Source organism: Crocuta crocuta, unplaced genomic scaffold (assembly GCF_008692635.1).
Source record: "Crocuta crocuta isolate KB4526 unplaced genomic scaffold, BGI_CrCroc_1.0 scaffold7, whole genome shotgun sequence".
NCBI lineage: Eukaryota > Metazoa > Chordata > Mammalia > Carnivora > Hyaenidae > Crocuta > Crocuta crocuta.
This window is the reverse complement of record NW_027531904.1, coordinates 4,329,373-4,347,909: the sequence shown is the minus strand read 5'-3', so window position 1 is coordinate 4,347,909 and position 18,537 is coordinate 4,329,373.

Below are 18,537 nucleotides of genomic sequence, written 5' to 3'. Positions count from 1 at the left end.
GAGAGGGTTTTAATATGATCTTATTTATTGTAGATTCGATAAATGTGGGGAAGATCAAGTAAAGCCATTCAAGTAGAATGTTTTCATTTTGTAGATGAGAAAACCGAGGCCCAGAGAGGTTAAAATAATAAGTACTTTAAAATTGTTCATAATCATTTTAGTGTGGGCTTTATTTTATTTCACTGATGTCTCATCTCCTAGATGTGTGTTATCTCAATGTTAAGAAAAATATTTATAGCCGGGATTATCATGACTACACTTAGAGATATATCACAATTATGTCAGGAAGTACAAGCAGAATTTACATTAGCCTGATGTTAATCATTGATGTTGTTTGGCTTCAAGAATTACTGGACAATGAACAAGGTGGAAAGATTCAAGAGCTGATTTCCACTTGTCTTTGTCCAGACATAGCGAAAGAAAGAATTGTGCCTCCCAGTGTCTCCCATCCCATGTGCTTTTTTGGAACCTTGTCACTCCCTCACCAAGAGGGGAACCCCCATTCTCCCTTGAATCTGGGTAGACTGTTTCAAACAATACAATATGGTAGAAGTGACGCTTGTTAGCAACCCAAATGCAATGAGAAGACCAAAACTAGCTCACAGGGACAGACCATACAGAGAGGTCCTGGAACGTCAGCCCCCGCCTACTCCATCCCCTTGTACTTCCAAACCCAGCTACTGATTGGCCACAACAGAGACAGCCCAGGTCAGAACATCCAGCCATGAGCTTCTGAACCCCTGCTCCATAGAAACGGAGGTACAATATGGTTGTGCTTATCTTAAGGCACTGAGTTTTAGGATGACTTGTTATTACAACAATAGCAATTGAAATAGAAATTGTTTCCCATGAGCGTATTTCCTTACTGATCAGAAGAGCCACTTAGAAGGTGGAGATGAGGCAGTCTATTTTATACTCTCAGAAGGTCGATGTGAGGCATCAGGTCCTGGGGCAGCTCATGTACATTGCTGGTCATCTGTTGACTCACCTTGCTGGCATGGAAAAGCACCTAGAGGTCCCACAACTCCAGCTCTCACTGAATCTCCTCTTTCAGATTTTCCAAGTCCTGCACAAAGCATCTCTTGAACTCCAAGGCAAAGGGTGCCAGCTTTTCTTCCAGGTCACCCTTACAGTTCAGTTTTCAGGTGCTGAGAGAAAGATCAGTTCATCCTTATGGGTTTGTGCTTTCCTTCTGAATTCTGGTTCATCTTCACTGGCTCCAGTTCATCTGGGCTCTTACCCACCTTCATCTTTCCTTCCCAACTGCTGGTCTGATTGACCTATGTTGACTTAGACTCAATTATAAATTGAGTTTCCATATAGCTTAAGGTCTAATCCCTACAATAATTGCTTATTCTACATCACTCATGGCGGCTCTGTTTCTATGATTAAATCCTGAGTGATGATGCAAAGGGTGTTCTTTGGAAGGTGATAGGTTTAATGCACTGAATTTCATCCTTTCCTTGGAGACTGGACTGTGGGCTTAGCTAACCTGAGCAGTCTTGATTTAGTCATTCTGAGGTTTGTCTAAATTTCCTAGAAAAACCACTTGCTGTGGGAATCGGTGCAGTCTCTAGCCACTCCACTAATGGAAGTGCCTGAAATTAGGATGGAGAGGCTGGAGGTGAGCTTGGAAGTCTAGAAATGCTCATGCAGAGATACATGTGAATTTTGCAAATACCTAAGCAGTAGAATCCAACATGGGTGAGATGCATTCTTAGAAAGAACATATATTCATAATTTCATAAGAGTATCTGAAGACACTAAGTCCATCTTTTTTTCAAGAAGTCTGAAATCATGAATGTATTTATCTCTTACATCCCTCTCTCATTCCGTTTTGTCAATCTTTAATGATTAGTATTCTATTTAAGACTGCCCAAATCCCTGTTCATATCTGAAGTATTGGAAAAAGTTTTTGCAGATAAATGGAATTAGCACTGCCTATTAGTAAATAAGTTGATTTTGTAAAACATTGTCAGAATTACTGATTCAACAGTCATTAATTAGAAGCACAGTAATAACTATCTGCATTATAAATCTGTGGCTTATGTTTAATAAGGAAGAGGGTTAAGGGGTAGAGAAATTGTCCATATGGCATCAAGTGTTTTTCATGAATCATGGAATTTCCAGAACATTCTTACCATTTTATGGGATGGGGAAAAAAATGGTAAATGTTTTGCTCTGATCATTAGAATGCTGTCTGAACTGTTCTTTGCAGATGATGTTTCTAGAGACAAGCTCAGTTTCTCAGGCTCTATGTGTGGCCATGGGGATGAGAGAGCCCATTAATCAGAACATCTTGTTCCCTCTCTTATTTTTGAAACAAGGAAATAAAGCAAGGCATAAAACAGATGGGGGGGGGCAATCATCACTTCATTATCAGTAATGACCAAGTCAGAAGACACCGTTTCATACGCATGTCAACTCAGCTGTAACTCTAACACCCACAGCAGCAAGATTTATCTACAGAGTCATGAGCAGTCTCTAAGTCCTGCAAGCCCCTCACATGATGAAGACCCGCACAGAACTCGGGAAGAGTCTTGCTTTCTGCGGGTTGGCATGTTCTCAGGAGGAAAAGGAAGAACAGATGAAACAAGCATGGCTACTCAGAGAACGCCCTCTATCTCTAAGTGGACAAAGGAAGACGTGGTAGGAGGCCAGGGCTGTGGTGCTGAGTTCCCTTCATAAAGAAAGAAGTGCAAGGAATGGGAAAGAAATACTTGCCCTTAATGGTGTGAATCCATAGGACATTGTTTCCTTCGTCGGGATGGAATCTGAAATACATTCTCCACAGTCTCCTCCCACTGAGTCCCTTTCTTTACCCCATCAATCTGGTAACCTAAATCCCATTTTGCAAACCTCAAGGACAGCAAGGACAGAAATAGCAACACCATCTTGAGTGCAAGCTTTCTTTGGCTTTGCTCGTGATAAGTTATTGCAGAGTGACCTGCAACTTGCAGGCAGGACTGACTCCCCAGCAGCGCCGCCTCAGCGCCTCACCTCCGTTTGGCTCGCCAGTCTTTTGCAATAGGCTCTTGGTCTGCATCAAATCTCCATGGAGATTATTCTTAACAAAGTCTCCTGGAAGCCTTACGTGTCAAATCTAATGTTTTCTTCTGAGTCCACATCTCACTTTATCTGTCTGCAGCGCTTGTGAACTTCTCTCCTTCCTGGAACTCTCTCTCTCCCACTGGCTTCCATTGTAAGTATCTGTTCGAGTTCTTTTCTTGCTGTCTTGGTTTCTTCTTCATCTGTATTATTTTCAGAGGACCCCAAGAGTGGATATGTTTTCATCTATCTTTGAAGCCCCAGTGTCTTGTACTGTGCCTGGTACCTGGTGGATATAATTACCTCTTTAGTAGCCATCCTTCTGTCCTGGGTCGTGTTGACAAAGCTCTGATTTTTTTTTTTTTTCCTGAGAAGTTGATCCTCGTATCTACTTTAAGGAAGGTGACCTCTTTTTCCAGTCCCAGGGATGGATAAGGATTTGTTTAATCAAATCATAATTCCATTTCTCCTCCTCCTAACTGACCTAAGCATGGACTGATGATTCAATCATGAGCAATAGGGGAAAAGCTTCTAAAGAGCCTCTGGGGTACATTTTCCAAACTAATAAGAGGAGNGTTTTCATCTATCTTTGAAGCCCCAGTGTCTTGTACTGTGCCTGGTACCTGGTGGATATAATTACCTCTTTAGTAGCCATCCTTCTGTCCTGGGTCGTGTTGACAAAGCTCTGATTTTTTTTTTTTTTTTTCCTGAGAAGTTGATCCTCGTATCTGCTTTAAGGAAGGTGACCTCTTTTTCCAGTCCCAGGGATGGATAAGGATTTGTTTAATCAAATCATAATTCCATTTCTCCTCCTCCTAACTGATCTAAGCATGGACTGATGATTCAATCATGAGCAATAGGGGAAAAGCTTCTAAAGAGCCTCTGGGGTACATTTTCCAAACTAATAAGAGGAGGTGTATAGATTTGCTTTAACACTGCTGATGCCCAGAGCTGCAGCAGCTACATTGTAACCATGAGAAGGCAGTAAACTGAAAACAGCAGCATCACAGTAAGAGAACCTGATGCTTGTTGGCATCTTTGATCAAAGTGGTGCTTTAGGAAAGCAAATTGGTGGGTGATGTGCATTACATTTGGATGGGATCAGGATGAAACTGAAAGATAAACTCGTTAAGCGGCTACTGCAATGGTCTTGGTGATATGATTTCAAGTAAACTAGTGGCAAGAGGGGACATAATTAAGAGGCGTTCGCAAGGAAACTTTCTTGTAAGAAGAAAGATGGAAACGAAAGCTGTGCCTGGGGCACAATTACCCCTCCCCATCCTACGACTCTTAGTGCTGGTACCTGCTTGAAGCATAGGTAATTTAAGAAAAGGTTGAAAGGAAAGACAGAGCCAGCTGCTCTGATAACCAATTTATGAATACAAAGGACTTGTGAATTGAACTTTTCCTTCCTCCCAGTGGTACAATTTTAGATATTAGCTGACAGTCTAAAAGTAGGCAATTAAAGTAGGTGTTTTTTTTAAAGTTTTTATTTAAATTCCATTTAGTAAAGTAGGTGCTTTAGATCAATGTTCCCCAAACTGTGATTCATGGATTGCTACTGCTGTGAGTTATTAATAGACATTATACAAATCAAAAGGGAGGGAAGAGACGTTCTGTGTCAAAATGAAGTTAGAAATTTGGGTTAGAGTCCATATTGCAAGACTTTTCAGAGCCTTGAATATTATAGTATAGAATGTGAATCTCTAAGACAGGGATGTAGTAAACAGCATTTGTGAAAACTTACAAAACCTATGGCTCATGAACTACCAACACTTGATCACAATGTATCTCACAGGATTGCATTCTGTAGGGCACGCTTCGGGATATGTTGCTTTAAACAGTGATTTCACTCGAGGCTTCATTTCTTTTCCTCTGGTACATTACACCTTAGCTATTCAGTGTCCTCGGTGTAAAGGGCCTATTACAGATGGGATTGCCAATTCCCTGGTGACCCGTGGGTCTGTGTGCAGTGATATTGACATTCCCATTTAAAACACTGAGGCAGGAAGAGATGAGGCATACCCGTGTGAATAGAGCTATTCCCAGGAGACAGGAAGGAGGAAAGAAAATCTATGAGCCTGCCTCAGATCAGGTAATGGGCCAAATATTCAGGAGGCCTATTGGGCTTTCAAAGCGCACGTATGGAGCAGAAGACACCAAATGAAAAGCATTGGCTATAGACACCTCAGAGGAGGGAATTTTCAGATGAGAAAATACAGCCACTCTTCCCCCAGGGAGAGAGATTTTCTAGATACATCTTCCTGGACATACATTATTCTTTATTACAGGCCCCTGGCAGGGATGGAGTCTGCCTTCCACAACAATTCTGTGTTTGTCTTTTACACACAGCACCCCTCCCAAGGGTCTCCCTCACTTACATGACAGGTTGTATGGTTTAGAAGTTTGAGGCGCACACAGGTACTAGGGTTCAAATCCTAATTCTGAACTTTGTGGGTTTTTCCCTTGAAGAAGTGAGCTCTAGATGTTTGGTCCTCGATTTTCTCTTATATAAAATGGTGGTGCTTCCTAAAAGCTCCCTTAACACACTCTTGGGAGGCTTTTACCAACCCGGTGCTAGGCAAAATAATAGTAATAGTAATAGTAATAATAATAATAGCTTAATAAATGTAATAAAGTACAAAAAAGTAAAGAAATATTACTAAATTTCTTTTGAAACACTGCCACACATTTTGTTTATTTATTTATTTATGTTCATTTATTTATTTTGAGAGAAATAATGTACATGCACTTGTACTTGCATGTACAAGTGGAGGTGAGGCAGAGGGAGAGAGAGAGAATCCCAAGCAGGCTCCCCACTGTCATCGCAGATCCCCATGTGGGGCTTAGGTCGCACGATACTAGGACCATGACCTGAGCGGAAAAAAGAGTCAAATGCTTAACAGGCTGAGCCACCCAAGCAGCCCATTTAATTACTTATTTTTCAGTGTTTATTTATTATTTTGAGAGAGAGAGCGAGAGCGAGTGCGCATGCGAGTGGTGGGGGACAGGGGCAGAGCGAGAGGAGAGAGAATCCCAAGCAGACTCCCCGATGTCAGCTCAGAGCCGGATGCAGGGCTTGATGTCACAAATTGTGAGATCACAATCTGAGCAGAAATCAGGAGCTGGACGTTTAAGTGACTGAGCCACCCATGTGCCCCGCCACGCACTTTTAGTGTGTTTCTATTTTTACTTTTTAAAATGTTTATTTATTTTTGAGAGAGAGAGAGAAGAGAGAAGAGAGAAGAGAGAACGATCGGGGGAGGGTAGACAGGGAGACACAGAATCTGAAGCCGGCTCCAGGCTCTGAGCTGTCAGCACAGAGCCCAATGCAGGTCTTGAACTCAGAACTGTGAGATCATGACCTGAGCTGAAGTCAGAGGCTTAACTGACTGAGTCCCCTAGGTGCCCAAGGAGAGGGTATTTTTAGGCAGAAGCTGTAGTATGTGCAGATATATAGAGATGGGATAGATTGCAAAGAGTATATATAGATCTGGCTTTTGGGTTCAAGGTCTGTGGTGTCCAGATCTGGAAAGCAGTGTATATCATGTTATGAGGCTTTCCTTACACCTGTGGAGACTCATTGGGGGATTTTTTTAACTGGGGAGGGACATGTGTGATTCACTGCATGCTAGAAAGGCCGCTCTGGCAGGAACACGGAACTGTGTGTAGCACCAACATTTGAGATACGTCCCTTATCTTTATGTAGCTTGCTGTCTAATTTAAAAATAAATGAAGTTGTTGATCCAATGGTTTTACTACTAAAGTGCCTTGATTGACAAAATAAGAAATAATCAATCGGTTTATGCGTGGTAATGACAATGAATTGAAACAGCATCCACATCCTGATGAATTCTGCCTCGGGCTTAGAAAATTGAATATATAGTTCTTTTGAATAAGATAATGTGACTTTAATTTGTGCAGCTTAGAAAACTTTCAGGAAAACAACTGTTGTTCCCTTTGCCTTGTAGGAAAGGCCTCTAGGTTAAATGAACTAAAAACCATGCCTCAGCCTCCCTCATTCCTTAGAGTTAAAGGAACATATTTTATCCTGTGGACACTTTCCATGTGAAAATTCTATTGGTGGGAAATGAACTTCCGAATTCAGACACTGTACCTAGACTTCTTATCATGACATTGCCTACACCTTCATCATTGATGCCACAGTCTTCAAATAGTATCTGCTCTGCTTCTTCTAGGAAAACACTGTTCCGGCCCTGCCCCCGGAGATGGAAGATACATTCCTGTCCCCCAAACTGGCTCAGGCCACTTCCCACCCAAGGGGTCCTGCCGAGTCTTCTCTGTCTTGGGTTGCATTTTTTCTTCAGAGAAATGCCACAACCTTTCATTGCCTCAACATTCTCTGTACTTCTTTTGACTGTATTGTCTGATTCACCTGGTTGGAATTGAATCTAGATGTACTCCAAAGATGTGTCTCTCTTTGCGTACAAGTTGTGTTGTAACCGGGGCTCAGTGTGTCTGGCAGTGGATGGTGTCGTGGGCTGGTGGTGAAGGAGGAGCAGCTGGGAATGGGTGGGACTCTGAGTGGGAACAAAGTCGCAAACCTTCCCTGGCTGGAGAACTGGCCTTTGAGGGAGCTGCGGTCTAGTCCAATGAGCTTAAAAGGACAGTGGCAGAAAAGGGACATTGTGAAGAGTCAGGCTAGGTCCTTGGAAATTTCATGAGTCCCCCTCAGCCTCGCTTTTCTCATCTGTAAAGCAAGGCAAAATAGATTTTAAAAACTTAGCAAACAGGGGCGCCTGGGTGGCTCAGTCGATTAACCGTCCGACTCCAGCTCAGGTCATGATCTCATGGTTTGTGGGTTCGAGCCCCACGTCGGGCTCTATGCTGACAGCTCAGAGCCTGGAGCCTGCTTTGGATTCTGTGTCTCCCTCTCTCTCTGCCCCTCCCCTGCTCATGTGCTCACTCTCTCTCTCTCTCTCTCTCTCTCTGAGATAAAGAAAACATTTAAAAACATTTAAAAAAAACTTAGCAAACAAACCAGACCCACACCTTATGGAGTTATTGTGGAAATTAAATCAGAGAATTTACACAAAGCCCTTAACCCTATGGTTGATGCATAATAAACACCTAATACGTGATGGCTGCTGTTATTATTGTCATTATCAACAGAGAAGAAGCTACAGAAAAGTGCTCCTGGAACTTAGAAATAAATTACCTTCTGTAAGGGAAACTAGTAAGAATCAACACACAGAGAAGGAGTTGAAGGATCCATAGAATTAAGCTCTCTGACAATGTCTGCACATCTGTGTGGCTATGGGAATTTGGAGGACACCGGGTCCAGTGAAGCTGGCTGAGGTATAACATGTGCAGAGGGCCAGCTTGGAAGCCATCATGGCAAAGAAACCTGGGCTCCCATAGGTATGTCAGTATCATGGAAGGAAGAATGTAATGTCTCAAGAGAATGGACAGACTCTAGGAAGAGAAAGGGCCAATGATCAAGGTTTTGCTATTTTCCATTCAGCATTGTGGCAGAGGAAGGAGATGAGGAGAGACAGGTAGGAAAACAGGAGGAAAGAGTAGAGAAAGATAGAGAGGAGAGACAGAGTGGAACAGAGAGAGAGAGAGAGACGGGGAGGGAAAAGGAGGAGCTGAATCCAGAATACAGGGACTCAGGACACCGGAGGGAGGGATCTAAGATGATCCAATTGTATTTCCCTGCTAGACAACTCAATGTTATTTACCTTTCCTCCAAGCGAAACTCATTGCAATTTTAACTTTCAAGAGTAAAGGATATTTTTAACACCTGCTTGGATCTTAGTGCTGGGGCTTAGCAGCCAGACCTCAGTGGTTGGAATTCCTTCCAGAAAGCCTATACCAGTTAATACTGACTCTGGAATTGGGCGGGCTAAGTCCACAGAAGACACCCATCCATACTTCCAGTTAGTGGTGGCTTCTTGTGCTTGATTAGATTTGAATCTGTTTCATTCAACACACATCCGTCCCCAGGACATTGTGTGTAGGACACTGGGTTATTTGAGTGGTGAGTTGGGTGATACATTTGTATTTTTGGAGTTTTCAATCCAGAAGCTCTGTAAAGCTTGTACACTAGTCCTCAAATAACTGATACCACAGGAGATGGGCGTGCTGCATTAGGATGCAGAAAACAAGGACCAAATCTGCAGACGGGGTGTCCTTCTGAGGGTCCAACATGGAGGGAATGGCATTGGGACTGGCCCTGAGAGTGGTGGGCATTTCAACAGAAGGACGATGGGGTGTGGAGGGCATTATGGATAAAAACAAGACTGTGAACAGTGGGGATGTGATTTTAAAGGGAACATGGAGGCAAAATGGAGACAAATTAGTGTGTTCAGGCTGATATAGCAAGTCCCATAGAGTGGCTTACAAACAACAAAAACATGTTACTCATAGTTCTGGACGCTGGAAGTCTGAGATCAAGATGCCAGTGTGGTCAGGGTCAGTGATGTGCACGATGTGCACACTGCTGAGTTCCCCCTGTGTTCTCACTTGGTGGAAAGGGGGCCAGGGAGCTCTGTACAAGGTCCCCATCCTCATGAGCTAATCACCTCCCAAAGACCCCCACTTCCTAAAACCATCACATAGTTAGAGTTAGAATTTTAACATATGAATTTGCGAGTGAGACATTGAACTAGCTATGTGGGTGATGGAGAAAGAGTCCCCAATGAAACACCTGTGATTTTGAACCTCTGGATGTTTCCACTGACTGATAAAGTGGGCTTCATGCAACAGGGGCTGAGTGAAAGCTCACAATTATTTTGTTGCTTTTCATGTTTGAGACACAGATCAGCCCTGACAGGGACTCTTAGTCCATTTGAACATGCCATGTTAAATGGACTAGAGATTCTCAGTTCCATGGCTGGCACATGTCCTGTGCCTGGTGTGACTTCTAACAAGAACAGTGATACCTGGAGTTGATCTTGGGGCCATTTGAGGAAAAATAGGAAAAACTCTCATTTGTTTTAAGGCTTTCAGAGTACTCATTGCATCGATTTTTTACAAGTCCATGTAATTAATTAATTAATTAAATTATTTATTTCCCTTAAATAGTTTATTGTCAAGTTGGTTTCTATATAACACCCAGTGCTCATCCCACAAGTGCCCTCCTCCATGCCCATCACACCCCTTCCCCTCCCCCCCATCTGCATCAGCCCTCAGTTCTCAACATTCAAGAGCCTCTCAGGGTTTGCCTCCCTCCCTCTACCCAAATATTTTTCCCCTTCTTCCCCCACCATGGTCCTCCATTATGTTCCTCCTAATCCACCTATATGTGCAAACATATGGTATCTGTCCTTCTCAGCCTGACTTACTTCGCTCAGTGTAACACCCTCAAGGTCCATCCATGTTGCTACACATGGCCAGATTTCATTCTTTCTCATTGCCATGTAGTATTCCATTGTATAGATAAACCACATCTTCTTGATCCATTTGTCAGTTGATGGACACTTAGGCTCTTTCCATGTTTTGGCTATTGTGGGCACTGCTGTGAACATTGTGGTCCATGTGCGCCTATGCATCAGCCCTCCTGTATCCCTTGGGTAAATTTCTAGGAGTACTACTGCTGGGTCATAGGGGAGTTCTATCGTTAATTTTTTGAGGAACCTCCACACTGTTTTCCTGAGGGGCTGTACCAGTTTACATTCCCACCAACAGTGTAGGAGGGTGCCCGTTTCTCCACATCCTCGCCAGCATCTAGAGTTCTCTGATTTGCTCATTTTAGCCACTCTGACTGGCGTGAGGTGGTATCTCAGTGTGGTTTTGATTTGTATTTCCCTGATGAGGAGGGATGCTGAGCATCGTTTCATGTGTCTGTTGGCCATCTGGATGTCCTCTTTGGAGAAGTGTCTGTTCATATCTTCTGCCCATTTCTTCACTGGGTTGTTTGTTTTTCGGGTGTGGAGTTTGGTGAGTTCCTTATAGATTTTGGATTCTAGCCCTTTATCTGATATGTCATTTGCAACTATCTTTTCCCGTTCCATCAGTTTCCTTTTATTTTTATTGACTGTTGTCTTTGCCATGCAGAAGCTTTTTATCATGATGAGGTCCCAGTAGTTGACTTTTACTTTTGTTCCCTTGCCTTTTGGGATGTGTCAAGTACGAAATTGCTGCAGTGGAGGTCAAGGAGGTTTTTCCTGCTTTCACTTCTAGGGTTTTGATGGTCTTCTGTCTCACATTCAGGTCCTTCATCCATTTTGAGTTTATTTTCATGTATGGTGTGAGAAAATGATCTAGTTTCACTCTTCTGCACGTTGCTGTCCAGTTCTCCCAGCACCATCTGCTAAAGAGGCTGTCTTTTCTTCCATTGGATGCTCTTTCCTGCTTTATCAAAGATTAGTTGGCTGTACATTTTGGGTCCAATTCTGAGTTCCCTATTCCATTCCATTGGTCTATGTGTCTGTTTTTGTGCCAATACCATACTGTCTGGATGATTATAGCTTTGTAGTAGGGGCTAAAGTCTGGGATGGTGAGGCCTCCCGTTTTGGTTTTCTTCAATATTTCTTTGGCTATTCAGGGTCTTTTGTGGTTCCATATAAATTTANATGCCTTTGATTTCCTTTTGTTGTCTGATGGCTGATGCTAGGACTTCCAGCACTATGTTAAACAACAGTGGTGAGAGTGGACATCCCTGTCGTGTTCCTGATCTCAGGGGGAAAGCTCTCAGTTTTTCTGCATATACTGACAGAATCATATGGTTTTTATCTTTTCTTTAGTTAATATGGTGTATAACATTGATTGATNTTTCTTTTTGAGAAGACTGGCTAGAGGTTTGTCAATTTTGTTTATTTTTTCAAAAGCCCAACTCTTGGTTTCATTGATCTGTTCAACTGTTACTGTTTTTTGGTTTTGGTTTCTATATTGTTTATTTCTGTCCTGATTTTTATTATTTCTCTTCTCCTACTGGGTTTGGTGTGCTCTTATTGCTCTCCCTCTAGTTCCTTTAGATGTGCTGTTAGATTTCGTACTTGTGCTTTTTCTAATTTCTTGAAATAGGCCTGGAGTGCAATGTACTTTCCTCTTAGGACTGCCTTTGCCGCATCCCATAGATTTTGAATTGTTGTGTTTTCATTTTCATTTGTTTCCATATATTTTTTAATTTCATCTCTAATTGCCTGATTGGCCCATTCATTCTTTAGTAGGGTGTTCTTTAACCTCCATGTTTTTGGAGGTTTTCCAGACTTCTTCCTGTGATTGATTTCAAGTTTCATAGCATTATGATCTGAAAGTATGCATGGTATGATCTTAATTCTTTTATATTTATTGAGGGCTGCTTTATGTCCCAGTATGTGACCTATCTTGGAGAATGTGCCATGCGCACTTGAGAAGAAAGTGAATTCCATGCTCTCAGGATGTAGAGTTCTAAATATATCTGTCAAATCCATCTGGTCCAAAGTGTCATTCAAGTCCATTGTTTCTTTAGTGATTTTCTGCTTAGGTGATCTGTCCAATGCTGTAAGTGGAGTATTGAAATCCCCTGCTATTAGCACATTCTTATCCATAAGATTGTTTCTGTTTGTGAGTGTTTTATGTATTTAAATGCTCCCATATTCATTGCATAGATATTTATAATTGTTAGCTCTTCCTGATGGATTGACCCTGTAATTATTATATAATGCCCTTCTTCATCCCTTGTTATTGTCTTTACTTTAAAGTCCAGTTTGTCTGGTATAAGTATAGCTACTCCAACGTTCTGTTGACTTCCAGTAGCATGATACATATTTCTCCATCCCCTTACTTTCTGTCTGAAGGTGTCCTCAGGTCTAAAATAAGTCTCTTGTAGATAGTAAATAGATGAATTTTGTTTTTTGATCGATTCTCCTGCCCTATGTCTTTTGATTGGAGCATTTAGTCCATTTACAGTCAGTGTTATTATTGAAAAATATGGGTTTAGAGTTATTGTGTTCTTTGTAGGATTCACGCTTGGGGTAGTGTCTCTGGTACCTTGTGTTCCTTGGAACATTTCCCTCATAGGGTCCCCTTCAGGATTTCTTGTAGGGCTGGTTTAGTGATGACAAATTCTTTCAATTTTTGATTATTTGGAGAGACTTTTATCTCTCCTTCCATTCTGAATGACAGGCTTGCTGGATAGAGGGTTCTTGGCTGCACATTTTTTCTGTTTATCACATTGAAGATTTCCTGCCCTTTCTTTCTGGCCTGCCAAGTTTCAGTAGATAGGTCTGTCACCACTCTGATAGGTTTCCCTTTGTATGTTAGGGACCTTTTCTCCCTACCTGCTTTCAGAATTCTCTCTTTGTCCTTACATTTTGCCCGTTTCACTATGATATGTCATGCAGAAGACTGACTCAAGTTACGTCTGAGGGAAGTTCTCTGTGCCTCTTGGATTTCAATGTCTGTTTCCTTCCCCAGATTGGGGAAATTGTCCTCTATAATTTGTTCAAGGACTCCTTCAGCCCATTTCCCTCTTTCTTCCTCTTCTGGAATTTGTATGATATGGATATTGTTCCATTTGATTGTATCACTCAGCTATCAAACTCTCCTTTCTTGTTCCTGGATCAGTTTATGTTTCTTTTTTCTCGGCTTCCTCTTTTTCTAGAATTGTGTCTTCTAACTCACTTATTCTCTCTGCCTCTTCAGTCTGTGCATTGGGTGCCTCCATTTATTTGCATTTCATTTATAGCATTTTTAAATTCATCACTACTATTTTTAAGCTCCATAGTCTTTGTTGCAATAGTTTCTGTGATGTGTTCCATGCCTTTTTCAAGCCCAGAGATTAATTTTATGACTATTGTTCTAAATTCTTGTTCAGTTATGTTGCTTATATCTGTTTTGAGCAGTTCTTTAGCTGTCGTTTCTTCTTGGAATTTCTTTAGGGGAGTGTTCTTCTGTTTCATCATTTTGGCTAGTTTTCTGTCTCTTGTTAGTTTTATTTATTTATTTATTTATTTATTTATTTATTTATTTTGTCTCTTGTTAGTTTTAAAAACTTGTTATGCACTCTGCACCTGTGAGTACTGCTGTATTAAAGAAGGGTCTTTGTCCAGGGCTTGTCCGTTTAGGAAGTGTTCTTTGAATGGTANAAAAACCCAAAAGACAAAGGACAGTCTAAGAGCTGTCCAGAATATGTCTGGGAATAAAACCAGAATTCCCAACTACAAATAAAGAGCAGGGTGTATACGGTGCTGATGGAAGAGCATATTCAAAGAGAGAAATGGCAGGAGCATAGAGGAAGNAGCCCTGGAAAAGAAAACAGACAGACAAACACACAAGGAACAAAGGTACACAAACGCACAGACAAATCCAACAGACACACAAACTGAAAAGGAAAAAGAAAAAGGAAAAAAACCCAAAAGACAAAGGACAGTCTAAGAGCTGTCCAGAATATGTCTGGGAATAAAACCAGAATTCCCAACTACAAATAAAGAGCAGGGTGTATACGGTGCTGATGGAAGAGCATATTCAAAGAGAGAAATGGCAGGAGCATAGAGGAAGTGAAATTGGACAATGACCAGGCAGAGAGACTAAGAGACTTAATTCAGAGAGAGAAAGAGGAGAGTGTGGTAATAGGTGAGGAGAAAGAAATGAAGATAATGTTACTCAGAGAAACTATGTAATCTGATTACTCCAGAGAGAGAGAGAGAGATAGAAAGGTAGTGGTGGAGTTGTAGAATATACATCTAGAGAATGGATTAAATGTGACTGTTTAAGCAAACCAGTGACCAGAGTGCCCAGTCCAGCAGAAAGGAGGGATACAAATGAGGCTGGGGAAAATAGATCTAGGTAGAAAGAATTGATCTAGAATTAATCATGTCAGTGCATCCATGTTGGTCTTGCCCTGGACTCCAGTGGGAAAAAAAAAGCAGCTCTCTAGTGGGAATGGGCGTGGTTTGGCGTAGGCAGGTCTTAGCCTCCACTGTGTCCTGTGGGCCGCTCCTTGAGGTCTGCCTTGGTGGTTGTGGGAAGAAAAATGGCAGCGCCCCAGTCCTGTCTTGAACGAAGCATTGCAACTCACTCTTTTGGGTCCAAACTCCCTGTGCCGTGTGCGTAGCCAAGGTGGGCCGTGCTCTATGTTCCAAGCCATGCCTCGTTTCCAGATCTTAGTCCACATGCCCCATTGATACCACCTGAAATAAACTCGTAGGCTGAGTCCAAGCAGTTTCAAGTCTGTCGCCTCCCCCCTGGGGATGGAGCTGAGCTAGAAGAGTGGTGGAGCGCCTTCAGGTGTATCGCTTCCCCTCCAGGTCAAGCTGGCGACCAGAGGAGTGGTTACTCCTGCATCGCCTGGGACCAGGGCATCCAGCTCAAGGTTAGCTGCACAGCTGGAAACCGGATCCCTCTGTGTCCCGAGCCAAGGTTTTCTCTTCTCCAGGGGCAGGGACAGTTTCTTGAACAGTTTTAGCCACTCTTTCTTTTCCACAGCTCCCCACAAAGGGGGTCCCTCCCCTCCCTCTGTGTCTCCTGTCCCAGCCGGTTTTTATCTTCCCCAGTTCGCACTCACGTTATAAGGTTTTCTCAGCAGACTCTGTCTCCTTTTCCTCCCAAACTCCTGGATTCTGTAAGGGTTTCTAGGGCTTCAGGCCTTCTNCCCATGAAATAGATACTCTTTTGCCTTTTTTTTTTTTTTGCAATTATGGCATAATAAGGAATATATATTAAGCATTTGGTATCTAGCTCCTAAAACTTGGAGTTTTCAGAATGACAAGTGTCTTTGGTATGTTAATGAGATGGCCCAAGCCTGAGCCTTTAGATAGCTTCAGAATAGGGCTGGTCACTAGAAAGACCAAGCCATGATGAGAGAGTTGGAACTTTTAGCCCACGCCCTGACCTCTGGGGAGGAGTTGGGGGCTGATGATTGAATTCAGTCATCAATGACCAATGATCAATCAATCGTGCCTATGTCATGGAACTCCATGAAAAGACAATATTTGGAGATCTGGGTTGTTGAGCACCTTGAGGTGCTGGGAAGGTAACATTTCTAGAGAGGAGGCATGGAAGCCCTGGGCTACCTTCCGTCAGCATACCTTGTTCATGCATCTCTTCCATTTGGCTCTTCCTGGGTTGTATCTTTTATAATCTGCCATAGGTAAAGTGCTTTCCTGAGTTATCTGAATTGTTTCAGTGAATTATCAAACCTAAGGGGTGGGTAGTAGAAACCTCAGATGTATCGCTGTGTCATCAGAAATGCAGGTTTACCCCAGCACTTGGAACTCCTATCTGAAGTAGAAGCAGTCGTGTGAGACTGAGCTCTTAACTTACGAAGTCTGCACTAACACCAAGGAGATAGTGTCAGAATGGAATGGAACAGTCGGACACTTATTTGATGTCAGAAGTGATGTCAGAAGAAAGAAAAAAAACAAAAAATGAAGAGAAAATTAAGGCTCAGAGAGGTTAAGAATCTGAGTCACACAGCTTACATAGAAAAGAATTAGAAGATTCCACAACCTCTCACTTGACCATACTGTAAGGATATCAGGCTGAGGCTTGCCATCTGTTCTGTGGGACCTGCTGTAAGTCAAGACCGAAAAAAAAAAAGGAATGGAGAGGAATTGCACCCATCCTGAGAAATAGCATAGAATAGTGTTCGAGAGCTTGAGCTTGGGCTTAGAGCTCCCTCAGTAGGGGGACTTCCTTCTATTGAGTGTAATGATCTGTAGTCTTGCTCCTGACATGCGCCATGGCTATCGGACATACAGAGGCTTCTGGAGGAGAGGAAGCAAGGAAGTTAGAACCAGAGAGAATCAGAACCAGGCTGAAGGATGTAGCCAGAGGTCCATGTGTCAGTTTTCATAGTTGGTAGAACTCCAGCCCAGGGAGACAGGAATGAATATGGGAGAATGGAGGCAATCTGGAGTTGGGGGCGGGAGGCGGGTGGTGGCAGGGAGATTGGACAGGGGCTGAAGGGAATACTATCCAGTCTTGAAGGGAATACTATCCAGTCTTGAAGTAAGGGGTCTATAATAACCTGTGGGATTCACGGATACAGTCCAGCTGGCCGTAGGTGAGGGTGGGACCCTCCTAGATCAAGCATAAAACTAAGTGCTGACAGGCAAAGGAAAGCAATGATTTAGTCACTGAGGCCAGGCCACGTGCACATTAGGGAATATGTGTGTCACTGGGGATGCAGAGCAGGAGCTTGGCGCTGGCACTTTGCACACGAGATACTCACTCCCACCTGTGATGGCTCCTGGGTCACTCCTTGCTCGAGTGCTAGGCCTGCGGGATCCTAGCTCTTCGTTGCTTAGGGAGACAGGAATGGTATACCACACAGTCCCAAAATATGGCACCTTTTAAAAAAAAGTTTAATACATCTTTAATTTTGGCAGGGAGAGCCGATTTTAGCCAGGTGTGTTTACGAAGAAGTTTTCACACATTTCCAACAAACAGCTCTCCTTTACACACATGGAGAAACTGGGGTAGCGAAGAAAAAGCAAGAACTAACCTGGAGATCAGTCACATAACTGGGTTATTTGGAAAACACAGGAACCTGTTTGGAGGACATATTCATTACCTACTTCCCAAATCAGCACTTTTTCTGAGATCCAATGATTTACCTCTTTGTGCAAGTCCCTACTGACAGAGTTATGTGAGAAGCTAGGGTGCTCTGGCTTGGTTTACAAGAATATATATATTTTAAAGCAATTTATTTCTTTTGGGAGAGACAGAATGTGAGTGGGGAAGGGGCAGGGAGAGAGAGAATCCCAAGCAGGCTCCATGCTGTCAGCAAAGAGCCTGACATAGAGCTCAAACTCGCCAACTGTGAGATCATGACCTGAGCCAAAACCAAGAATTTGATGCTTAACTGACTGAGCCACCCAGGGACGCCAGCCCACATTTTATAATTAGAATAAACATTTGAAGAATTCCTATCCTGGAGGGCTTAAAGATTAAGAGCTTCTCTCCAGAAAGGTTTAAAAATCTTAGTTCTAAAAACAGAAAGATGACCCCTTTCCCCTCTGCAACTGCAATGGGTCAGTGATCAGCCACAACTCTTTGCAATGGGAGAGGTACCACCACTGGTAGGCCCAGGGCTAAGTGAGGGGTAATCCCTACTCTAACCAGGACCCCAATCCCTTGAGTCAACAAAACATGCTCTGAGAGGGAACAGAAACGGTGCGAGGTGATGAATAATATATCCCTGTGTCAGCCAGTGTTGAGTCAGGGCAATAAAAACCACACGAGTTATTTTAACATTCAGAATTTAATACAAGGACCGAGTGAGGCAGGTCTCAAGGGGCAAATGGCAAAAGTGGCTGCTGAGGTAGCATAGAGATACAAACTTCAGGACACAAGACCACCCCCGGGGCTGGGGAACCAGCGCAAGAGGTAGGGGCTGTTGGAACCCCAGAGCTGGGGGAGCCTGAGTGGCTCAGTCAATTAAGCATCCGACTTCAGCTCAGGTCTCACAGTCCGTGAGTTCAAGCCCTGCATCGGGCTCTGTGCTGACAGCTCAGAGCCTGGAGCCTGCTTTGAATTCTGTGTCTCCTTCTTTCTCTGCCCCTCCCCTGCTCATACTCTGTTTCTCAAAAATGAATA